Source organism: Acartia tonsa, chromosome 6 (genome assembly GCF_053477335.1).
Source record: "Acartia tonsa isolate MP-2025a chromosome 6, ASM5347733v1, whole genome shotgun sequence".
NCBI classification, from domain to species: domain Eukaryota; kingdom Metazoa; phylum Arthropoda; class Copepoda; order Calanoida; family Acartiidae; genus Acartia; species Acartia tonsa.
In genome coordinates, this window is record NC_137265.1 from 14,714,851 (window position 1) to 14,727,474 (window position 12,624).

The window sequence follows — 12,624 nt, forward strand, 5'->3', positions numbered from 1 at the left end:
TAGTATTGTTAACAGATGATTAATTAACTTATTCAAGTGCAATAGCACAGTGTGGTTTTCTTTTTTTGTAGCAACTACATTCAACTTTTTTCGTCTAGAAGCACAGAGTGCTAACAGTGACAGGAAGCAAAAGCGTTTAAAATTTTTGTGTTTTAGATATTTTTTGAAAAAATTGTGAGATTTTTGTAATTGAAAATATTGTTCAATTTGTATTATAAGTAGCGCAGCTACTCTACCATTTGGGATTTGTCTGTTCGTCGTATAGAAAATATTTCGCTTTTATCATTTGAATATTGATATCTACGTAATTTGCAGTGGAAGGAAAACAATATTACCACAAGTATTGGGATGAGTTTATGCAATTTTCAGATTCCCTAGATGCCAGGGGTGCATTTGCTAATTTTTCATATTTAAAGTAAACTCTTAATTTCAACGTAGTATAAATAAAAGTTGATTTGATGTTATTTTAAATCAAATTAAAAAAGTATTGCTCTGCTTTTGTGGATGCTGTCATCCTTGTTAATAAACCTAACCTAGTTAAACACTACATAATACACAATTGTCCCCTCCCTCCTCCTCTCATCTCATCTAGACCAGATTAGACGAAATTATGTAAACAATATTTTTATAAATTTTGTATGAAAAATTGTTTATTAGTAACACTTTTTGGCGAGACAACGAATTTTAAATTTTTCTATTTTTTGTTTGTTAATTGACCTATGTTTGTAATGGTTTTTTTTCTAGCAACTGATTTCTTTCTGTATAATACTCAAAATCAAAGAAAACTAGATTGCTCAAAATTTTAAGGTTTTCTCTCTTTTTTTTAAGTTTTTAATTTTTTCTGCATCGTATTTTAAGAATGTCTCTGGTTTTCTTGTGATATATGTGATAAGAATTTGGAAAATTGGAATCATTTTTTCAACCACATATTATATAAAAAAAAAAGATGTTTGTAAGTTTTTGTGACTATTATGCAATAGATTAATTTTAACGGGGGCTACCAAAAGCGCTATTTGGGGGTAATTTAACTTAGTGATACTTTTAAAATCATGTAAAATGTTGATCACTAAAGGGACTATGCACGAACGAGAGCAAATAATGTTAAGCATTAAGCATTAAGGTTTCAGTTTAACATACAAAAAAACGCTCTACTTTAATTTTAAAAAGGAAAATTTAAAATGACAATAGATTTTTTTTTAAATAGTAGGTATCAAATGTTTTGTTGAGTCATCTATCAAAATAAATCACAAGATTATCATCGAAATAAAGTTTTGACTCTGCTAGAAGATGCTGAAAATCACTTGCTCTCGTTTGCGCACAGTCCCTTTTAAGCCGAAAGGCGCTTTTGCATGCCCCGTTACAAATTCAATTGAAATTCTCTAAGTTAACTTAACATTATTGATTACCATTAAGATTTATTTAGTTTTAAATACTTTTGTTTCCTTTATTATGATGCTAACAAACTCTGTGTATAGTAAAATTTATGGAACAAGTTAAGCAGAGCATGCCATGTTTTGGAATACTTTGCTTTACTTCATCCAAATTGATTAAAATTATTAATAATACAAAATTGTGGACTATAGTTTAATAGTATGATAATTATTTTAGGTATCTTTACTGACTAACATGATTTGAAATAGAAACTGGGTTTAAGTTTTTTTTTGTGGATTTTTCATTAGTTTTATATTTTTTTTTTCAAAATTCTAGGGAGGTTTTTTAAAGAGATAATTAGTAACCCTAGGTTTTTCTTAACCACCTTGTTCTTTCTGTAACTTTAATTTTTGATTACGATATCGATAAAAGTCCCCCCCCCCCCCATCCAGTTTTGATTGAAAATAAGTTTGAATTTTGTTATTAATTTTGTAAGTCGTTTGTAAAGTTTTGATTTTAAATATTTTATAACCTTCTCCATTATTTACTAAACTTAAAAAACAACTTTTTTAATTAATGAAAGGAACATTGGGATTTTTAGAGGATTATTTGATAGGCTTTATGATTTTTATTTATTTTTTCCCCACACAGCTTTAATTACGCTTCTTATCTTGGGAGGGAGTTGGTATCTTTAGAAAAATAATTTTGCATCTTCTATATATTTTCGCAAGATAAAAAGGTCTATTGTAAAATGCGTTGTTGTATTGTATAGACGTCTAAGGGTGGGGGTAAAGGGATGTTTTTAACCCCCTCAATCTATGTAACCCCTTATTTTCCCCCATCAAAATGCTTTAAACATTAGATTACTCCCCTCAAACCTTTAAATCACCTCGTTTTAATTCCTCATAAAAAATCTTGGACGTCCCTGTTGTATTTACATCCTAGATACTTTTTTAAATCAACTTTTGTGCAAAATTTGAAGATATAAATAGTTTTTCTTCAGATGAAAATTCCCATTCCAAATTAAATTACGTACCAAATCTAGACCCAAAAAATCATCTTTTTTGAGTTTTTTTTTATAGGGAAAATAAGTTTTTTTAATCCCCATCTTGCCAACTGTTGACATTGTTTTCCTTGTTTTTTGTTGTTGTTTATTTAAATTTTCATTTTCATACAAAAGCTATGATTTAAAAAAAATTTAAATTAATTTTCATTAGGTATTATTAAAAACTTATTACCTAGTATTTTTACATACAAGTATTTAATAAAAATATTTCGGTATTACAGAACAATATTATAATAATTTTAAAACTGCCCTCTTTCTAAATAGATATATTAGTAGCATTTAATTTAATTTTTTTCACATAATAAAGTTACTATTTTTTTTATTTTGATGTAAGGACCTGGCACTTAAAGAAAATCTATTCTCCTTTCCGCTTAAAAAATATCGTTATATAGACAGAACATCTTGATTTCACTATTTTTAGACCATCAAAATCTTCCCCATTATTTTTAATAATTGAACAAAAAATACTTTTTTCTAGCCACTGCGGGGAACCCTATCCCTGCTGGGACTCTATTGTCCTTTACTTAACCTAACCTAAGATAAGCATTAAAACACGTTTAGCTAAAGAAATTTGTCTGTGGTTCAGATGCAATATGAGGGGAACCGCATTAAAAAGCATTATTTTATGAACAAGGAAGTTGGAGACCCAATAGTTTTTCTTCAGGTGACCTATTCTTATTTCTAATCAATATATACGGCAGCTGAAATTAACATAGTATAGTGTGTATTCACTTCCGCATGTAATTACATCCGCAATCCGCGTTGTGTTGCAGATTCGCAAAAAGACACAATAGCAAATAAATAAAAATATGTTTGTTTATTGATAAGAGCAAAGAAAATTGGAATGGAAGGTTTGTGCTGTTTTAATGATATGCCATTCTTGTGATTTTGCATTCCAATATATGTGCGGAAGTGAATACACACTAAATAGTATTTTTACAAAAGTATATTTATTTCTAACAATCCATAATTTATCACGCAACCTCCCAATCTAAAAGAAAGGTTTCGTGATTATTATCTTCATAATTTTGCCCAAAAAATCCACTAAAAAATTTTCGTACATAAAACCTGAGATTAATATATGTATTAAAAAATCTGTTGTATGAAAATGAAGTTAATATTTTTTTTAACGACTTTGACAACAAAATTATAGGTTATTATTGACATTTTTATTTATAATTTATATAGAAATTTGATGTAATTTTTGAAACCATTAACTAACTATTAAAAAGATTGTAATATTCATATAATATGTGATGATTTGAAAAGGTAAAAATTTCTAGCTTTTTAATGCAAATAATATGAATAAAGATATAAAAAGCTAACAAATCTTGAATATTACTTGAAACCGATCTTAAGGGATAAGACAAGAAGTTAAGTTGATGGACATCCCCAATAATGATAAACAAGATTTTATGGATTCAGGATTTTATGGCCGTTGCCCCCCCCCCCCCCCACACGATGACCTTAAATACACCCATCAGACAACGAATTCTTATTGTACGACCTTTTACGTCTTTTTTTTTATGTGGGTGTTGGTATTCCCCCTACCCTTACTTTTGATTTTAAACGTCTGAATTGATATTTTTAAGGTCTCTAATATGAGTCGGTGTAGTACAAATTGTATTTGTAGGATTCCAACTTATAATGCTACGTCCCTATAGTCCAGTAAAATAGCTAAAAACCATCTCAAAACTAAAATAGCCTAGATCCTGTATGAATCTTCTCTAAAATAGATAATTCAATTTGGTTCAGTGGTTAGTGAGATCTTAACCGATAAACAAAGAACCTTCTACGATGATTTATAGCTTACACTAACAACTACGCCCCTAGCATCTAGTTGCTCTGTATTCGAAGAGGCAAAGAAGGGATAGAAAAATAGTTTTGCCGTTTTAAAGTTGCCAGTTGCCGAATTTTAAAACAGCTCTAGACCAGACAATTTTTGTATGTAGTCTTTTATTGTGATCATAAGCAGATAAAAATATTATTTTTTTTGTTATGAAAAATAAAAGTTCGTCCTAAAATTTGGTTATCCTAGCTTGGCCGCTCTCCAGCTGCTTTAATATTTAGCGGATGACCGCTATGACTAGAAAAAGTAATTTAACAGAAGCCGAGATAGAGGGGGGGACTAAATTAGCCCCCCACCAATCTATTAAGATGAATGGGGGCCCGATCTGTAAGGGTTAAAGAAAAAAACCTTAATTACATGATATAAAAGGATTATATAAATTTTTGTTTTCGAAGTAAATTATAGTATATTATTATGAGTCATTAGACAAAGAAACAAGCTTTTAAACATTCAGAAAATCTTGTTTTTTATGTGTTAAAACATGACAAAAACAAGGATGACAACATCCATAAAAGCGAAGCACTGAAACGGTAGGACAAACGGACATTAACACTTGTATAGTGTCTAAACTGAATCATCAGAATATAAAAGTATAAGAGTCGAAGCAAAATTGTAAGTAAATTTGTTGAAAAACTGCTTGATACAGGATAATGTTTATGGACATACTTACGTTTTAAGGGCTTGATTATAGAGTTGCTTCGCTTATAATATTGATCTTTGTTGTCCCAGGAATCAATATACCAAAAATCAGATCAAACGGATAATTAGATCACATAAAAATTTGTTGTTAAAAAAGTAGAAAAATCAACATGTTTAAAATGGACATACGGACATTCTGGTTATGATTATAGAGTTGCTACGCTTTCTAAATCGTACCTAATTACAACAGGAATCATCATGCAAAGTTTGAAATCGATAGGACAATTCTAACATGCCTAAATTAACGAATAAAAGCTATCTATCTCGGACGGACGGACGGACGTACCGACCCTAATTATAGAAAAGCTTCGCTTTTAAAAATGTGCACTCCCCTTTTAGTGTCACAATATTTCTAACGATTTTTAAATTAATATTCAAATATTGGAGATTACTGAGATGTTTTTAGGGAAGCGTTATGTTGGCAAATATTAAGATTATAGTTCTTAAATATAAGACCATTGGTAGGGGGTGATGGGCTTTAAAGTCTTTTTAAGGAAGGGGTACTACCCCCCCCTCCCCTCTAAAATTTTTTTTTACCCTGTCCTTGGGGGTTACTATGAGTCAAAATTTTAGTTGAGTGTTTGGGGTAATCAATTATATTTTTGAACTTTTTTTTTTTTTTTTTTTTGGGGGGGGGGGGGTTATTACCCACCTTATAAATCTTCCCATGGACGTCCTTGTTAGGTAAGAACCCCTTTGTAAAGCGTCCTAGTGTGGTATTCGGCAACCGTGAGCCATGCCTATGGCACCCCTGACCGGGGTTCGGTGGAGGGTCAATGGCCCTCCCCCGAGTCCTGGGGAAGGGGTCTGTCGACCCCCTCCCTATGCCTAAAATTAATGATTGAATCTGCCAAGTTTTATTATGGTTAACTGTATTGTTAATTCCCCCCACCCTCTCCAGGGATGGGGGATCATTATTGCCCAAACTGACTATTGTATATGTATTATAATGCTTTTATGTTATGATTATTTATTCCTATCTGTGTAGTTATTGTTTGTTGTATATAGCTTTAGTACCCTTTAGACCTGCAATAAAGTGACAACTGAAATAGATGTTGATTATTATTTAGTGAATGCTAGAGAAGCGTAGCTTCTCTATAGTAAGGTGTCCACGTCTGTCACACTGCCGTAATCTAATTGAACTCCGGTATCTGCCATTTATCCTCGGCGGATACCACAACTTTTGGTGACAGCTGTGTGAGATTACGGCAAACCACAAGTGTAGAGCAGACGCGCAGCTGAGGCTAAGGTACTCCCAGCAGTGAAACTGGCAAAACTGACACAAGCAACCTGAATTACCCACCCTGGACAGCAAGGTCTAACTCTGCATCCGGCAGTTGTGGAAGTGAAACAGCGAAACTTGACGAAGAACCGCGAGAAGCGCCGACATCTAACGGAGAATCGAGTGCTCAAAGGGCTGAAACAGGCCTGCGGACCGGCTGAAACAAGCCAAATAAGTGTAAACGGCTGAAAATAGGCCAATTTTACTGCAAGAGATAGCAGGATCCGAACCAGTGGCGCTAGCAGGACGGGACATTCCCTGCCGCCATCAGCCGGATTTGGATCAGCGGCGCTAGCAGGACGGGACATTCCCTGCCGCCGATAGGCTGAAACACGCCACATAGCTGCGAGTTGCGAGCCAACATACGAGTGTAGTACACCAAAGCAGAGAAAACTACGTCAACTCCAAGTATCCTGAGAGGCTACAACGCAGCCACCCATCTAGAAAAACAGATATTATATCACATTGCAGGGATTACCACCCTGGTGTGATGGCTAAACAATAGATTTATGAGCAAAGATTGGCAAACAATTTGTTGTGTTGTGATAAAACTAAAAATAGAACAGGCTTGGATTTATTGTGTATTGTGATAACAACTAAAAATAGAACAGGGTTGGTAAACAAATCTGTTATGTAATTGTGATAAGGACAAAAATAGAAGCTAGATGTAATATAACAAATGCCCTGATACACAATCTAATCACCTCAAGCCTACAGCACAACAACAATACACCCCTTATCTCAGAGGAAAGGGAGGGGCCCACTCTCCACTGAAGGAAATACAATCAAGGTGACATAATAGATAAGCCTAGGATTAAGGAGAGAGGGCACCATTACTTCATCACACAGTTACCTCAAACCCACAGCACTCCCCCCTTCCTCACAGGGGGAACGGACGGACTTACCCCCGTCCCCTCACGCGCTTCCCCCCTCCTACCCACACTAGACTAAGTCCGCCCACGGTGTGGAGCTAGTGGCCGGGAACACAGAGCGCCATTTACGGGTAGCGCAACGGAGTGCGGAAATATCATAAAATTCAACGGACAAAGCGGACCAATGAGAGAGCGAGTTGAGGGATAAGTGCGCGTTTTACCTGTGTGCGCGGATTTGACGGTGCGTAAGCGCGTTGCAAGGACAGGAGATTTCACGCACACACACACACACCGGAGCGGAGCTACTCCATAACATCTAACAGAGGTATTTTTAGAAAATAAAGAATTACAAGCTTCCCCCTCCTATCTGTAGTGTGATAAAGGAAAACCAAATCAGTTCCTGACAGCAGTTCAGACCCTCAACACCTATCTATCCCTACCAGCCTACTCTACAACCTCAGAATCCAACTAGTGATAAGTACAGCTAAGTTATATCTTTGTAACTAAACTACCAACCTAGTGATAAAAACAGTGTTGGCTGTTAGGCTAGAAAGCCTCAAGTGACAAATCATTATCCTATTGCTTTATAACTTTGTGTCCCGCCGTTGAACCGTTGACCCGATGGAACAGCCGCAAGCGCCAGGAGGCGATCAAGCCCCAGGATGGCTCCAGGATGACCCTCAGCCGGCTCCAGCCGAGTACCGCAAGCTGATGCTGAGTAACCTGCCAGAGTATAGAGGACCGCCCAAGCAATCCTGGAGTTCACATATCCGCAGACTCGAGATGTCATGGGCGGCTTACCGCGTGCCACCCCATGACTCCCTCAACCGCCGCAATGCCCTCTTACTGTCACTAGTAGGGCAAGCGGCGGAAATGGCGTCCCATCTGTTTGGCGAGGCAGGCCAAGCCTTGACCTACGAACAGGTCAAGGCCGAGTGTGAAATGTTATTTCGTCCTGCTTTTGAATCCCAAACGCTTAAACAAGCGTTTAGGGATTACAAGCAACACTCGACAGAACCTATACAAGCGTACATATCAACCAAGTGTGCCTTGTATAGGGACGCCTACAGCCATGAGGATCTCGAGTTGTTAGTGGACGAATTAAATCGTGGCATTCGTAACGCTAATGTGAAATGCGTCATGATGGGACATGAGATCACGAGTGTACCTGAGTACACTCGTAGAGCCATGTTCACCGTCACCATGATTACCAAGCAGCTGAAGGAGGGTGTGTGCCTAGTGGACTCTACCGACGGGCTGACTGGATCTGCCAGCATCCAGTTGCCCCAATATGACGAGTCGGAGCCAATGGAGATTGGCGCCTTGGCTCCGGGTCTCCACCAGATGGGGAAGGTCGCTCCAGATGACAAGGTTCCAGGTCGCTGCTTCCGCTGCCAGGGGAGAGGCCACCGAGCTCGAGACTGCCCGACGCCTATGGAAGTTAGCCTAGAGGAGAGACGCACCCAGCCACGCCGTGACCGTTCTGCCAAGTGCGAGCGTTGCCACTATGACGGTCACACGGCGGCCGAGTGCAGAGCTGACTGGGCCCAGGTAGCCAGCCGCAGGCGCACCGCCGATAAGGGTGCCCCTCCAGGGAAGCCCAGCAGAGTGGCCCACATGGAAGGGAGCGCGCCCCCAGCACCACCGCAGCAAGCAGCCGCCCCCAAAGCCGCGGACCGAGCCGACGGGATGCCGCAGTTTGGGACCGTTCCAGCTAGGATCAACGTACTGGGCGGCGCGGCTGAACCCAACCGGGTTGGCCTGGGCTTCAGTCTCAACCACCTGGGACCGGAGTTGGTGCAACCCTACAACATCGCCGAGCCAGAAGTTCTGAGGCCCCAGCCGTTTAGCCTCAACATGATGGAGCCTGCTCGACCGAGCCTACCCAGCAAGAGTGGAGGGGCGCTACCCAGCGTCACTGAGACGGTGTACGGGGAGGCCCTGGCGGCCGCTGAACGAGAGAGGCAGGAGGCGCTAGCCAGCGCATCAACATCGATGTATGGGGCGCCACCCGGCGCCGCCACCTGTGATGACTGGGGGGTGCTATCCAGCGCCTCCCATCTGGAGCCTGGGGCGACAACCGTCGCCGCCACCGAGATACCTGGATCCTGGAACGAGCCAGCCTCCAACCTGGTGCCTGGGGCGACAACCGTCGCCGCCACCGAGAGACCTGGATCCTGGAACGAGCCAGCAGTCCCAGAGGAAGGGGTGACACCCGTCACCCCCAGCCAGCCAGCGCCACCAGCCTGCAGGGAGAGCCCAACTACATGCCATCCAGCGCCCCCTGCCATCCGAAGGAACCCAGCTGCCCAGCACTCCCAGTCGAGCCAGGATAAGTTAAATTTGACAAATGTATTGTACCCAGACCATTGTAAGACCCCAGCCTTGCCTGTGCCCCCTGCACCAGAGGCTGGGGAGATTGAAATTTGGGGATATAAGGACTTGCCTGTGCCACATGCACCTGAGTTCCTAGGGCAGGGGAGGGACGTGAGTCAGGGCGAGCCTGTGCCACACGCACTTCAGCCCCATGCCACTGGGCATGCTATGGACAAGGGAAGGGACCACTTGGGGCTAGGGGAGCCGACACCCAGGCAAGCGCCAGTCGCCTGCCAGTCTGTCATTGGGGAGGGTATCGGGGTGCCCCGGCCACACAAAGATAACGCTCAATGGAAACTTGTATCTAGCCAGGAGCAGCCCAGCCGTGTCCAGCCCAGAGAAGCAGCCGTGACCCGAGCCGAAGATCCCCAGCCGCGTGTGCGAGGTAGATGGCTGCCTGGAAGCTTCTCACACTGGTGGATGGTCCTGTGGGGACTACTGCTGGCAGCCGTGTGGCCTACAACCAGCTACGTCCTGGTGGGATGGGACTGTGCAAACCCCACCCACGTCACAGCCTACAATAAAGAAAAGATGTGCAACACGGAACCTCTACACCAGGAGGTGCCCCTGGGCCATGAAGTACACGTCCTGCAGCAAGTCAAGGTGAGGGAAACAACAGGATACAGTTGTCAGCTCACTGTGTCCCAGTGGACATTCAGGTGTGGGGTATGGGGTCACCTCAAGGTGACCTCGGTCCCCACCCTCATGAGGCCAACCAAGATAGATCCAGAAACGTGCCGAGACCTGGCCAGGAACCGAGTCTACACACTGCCAGGCAAGACCCAGCCACTGACGTTCCAGCTGAACCATCCCCTGTTCTTCACCCTCGATATGGTGGGCGCCCTCGTCAACAGCCCCGAGGGGGTGGGTTGTGAAGGGGAGGACGTCCACTTCGAGGGCCAGCTGTACCGCAATGAATTAGTGCTCCAGGAGCGACGGCTACTGGTCAAGGAAGAGACCTACGTAGTAGAGGATGGACGGGTGGAGTCCCAATCTGACCACCTGACCTTGGAATGTCCCCATTCAGAGCTGTCTTGCATCACTGGGGAAGCAACCTACGTGTGGGACCACCTGGGGAGAGATTGCCCCTTGAGGCTGATCCGCAGCCTCCAGCCTAGCCTGGTGATGGATGCGTTCCTGGTTGACCATCAAGCCCAGTTTTTCATCAACATGACCAACCCCACCTCAATAGTGAACTGCGACTTTGAGGCCCATGCCACCAACCACCCAGCATTGTTCGTGGCAGCTGATCCAGCCGCGGCAGCGCTACCCAGAGTATCGGCCAGGGATGTTGATGTCCCCCTGCAGGCCCAGATACATGCAGGTTATATTGGATTTACTCTGGAGACACGCATGAAAAGCACAGCAGCAGAAGAAGTAGCGGCCAACTGCTGGAAGCTCCAGCAACTAGACCCGGCCCACCCGGTGCGTGTCCAGGGGAGCACGTTCTCGGTGCTGAGGGGAGATGTCCTGCTCCAGCTTACCTGCCAACGCAACAAATATGTTGTCCGCGAACACAAGGAGTGTTGGGACAAAGTGCCAGTAGAGCCCACAGGGTTTGTAGACGCCGTGACACGAGTGTATAGCGGCCACGCCACCAAGATTCCCTGCTCCTCCACATACCCCCTGACTGTGCACGCGGAGGAAGGCTGGATAGAGTTAACCCCCGCTCCTAAGAAGAGGCCACCCCCGCTGGATACGCCTAAGCAGCTGCTGACAGAACCCTTGGATGACTTCAGTTCAGGGGGCATGTATTCGCAGGCTGAGTTGAACGACTGGCAGCAACTGCTGGCGTTCCCAGCATATAAGAGCGCCATGCTGACCGGCCTGTCCTATGGCTCATGCATTCAGCAAGGTAGCTGTTCGGCCACAGGTGACCATGGGATAGTGTCCTACAACATCGACCGACTGGCGGAGGAAGGAGAGGCCGCCCTGGATGTCTGGGCTGGGTTCAGACAAGCTATTCATGAGTGGGGAGATGGTGCAGCCATACTGTGCTTGCTGTTGCTAATCCTCAAACTGCTGGGGGACCTGACCATCATTTCTCTGGCAGCAGCACAAGGAGGTGTACGGGCAGCCATGAATGCGATGTCACAAGTGTTCCTGTACCATCCAACTTTGTACAGGAAGGCCTTGGCCAGAGCCCGGCTCACCCATGCCAAGTCCCGGGACTTTTCAGTAGACTGGGATGCCATTCCCATCGGCCGGGAAGCAGCCGAGGAAATGGTGTCCATGCAATCAGCCGATAGCGGGCATGACCGCCCAGGCAGACCAGGACCGCCCTCTGGAAGACCCAGCGGCCCCTCGGGAGGTCAGGCTGCCGCCCAGACGGTCAACTTGGCAGCCAGTGCCCCAGCCGCTGCCAACAACAACCAGCATGCCCCACTGCTGACTGTCCCAGCAACAACTGTGCCACCCGCCAACCTGACACCTGCCGGCGCTGAACTACTTGTCCAACCAAAGCCAGCCTCTGCCTTCTATCCCACGTTGGGACCCCATCAACCCTGAGAAACACTCACCACTAGGATTCCATTGAATCATTATCGGTTGTATATATCTTAGCCCTAAGGAGCGGACCGAAGGCCTCAACCACTGTCGGAAGTCTGGTAGGGAAACCCTCTCCCAGCCTTCCGAGGGGAGAGTTGTGGTATTCGGCAACCGTGAGCCATGCCTATGGCACCCCTGACCGGGGTTCGGTGGAGGGTCAATGGCCCTCCCCCGAGTCCTGGGGAAGGGGTCTGTCGACCCCCTCCCTATGCCTAAAATTAATGATTGAATCTGCCAAGTTTTATTATGGTTAACTGTATTGTTAATTCCCCCCACCCTCTCCAGGGATGGGGGATCATTATTGCCCAAACTGACTATTGTATATGTATTATAATGCTTTTATGTTATGATTATTTATTCCTATCTGTGTAGTTATTGTTTGTTGTATATAGCTTTAGTACCCTTTAGACCTGCAATAAAGTGACAACTGAAATAGATGTTGATTATTATTTAGTGAATGCTAGAGAAGCGTAGCTTCTCTATAGTAAGGTGTCCACGTCTGTCACACTGCCGTAATCTAATTGAACTCCGGTGTCTGCCATTTATCCTCGGCGGATACCAC

The 12,624-nt window shown here is 43.4% G+C and overlaps 1 protein-coding gene across 20 annotated transcripts in view; it reads left to right on the plus strand.

Annotated features, from left to right (window-relative positions):
- Positions 1 to 3,766, plus strand: part of LOC145321947 (uncharacterized) — an 80,299-nt gene extending 76,533 nt beyond the window's left edge. For 8 of the 20 annotated variants that reach the window (XM_080163639.1, XM_080163624.1, XM_080163625.1 and 5 more), the window contains one exon: positions 99 to 3,766. The gene's annotated coding sequence lies outside the window, so the exon portion shown is untranslated. The remainder of the gene's footprint in view (positions 1 to 98) is intronic. The other 12 variants (XM_080163634.1, XM_080163636.1, XM_080163627.1 and 9 more) reach the window with 10 other exon arrangements.
- Positions 3,767 to 12,624: the final 8,858 nt, after the last annotated feature.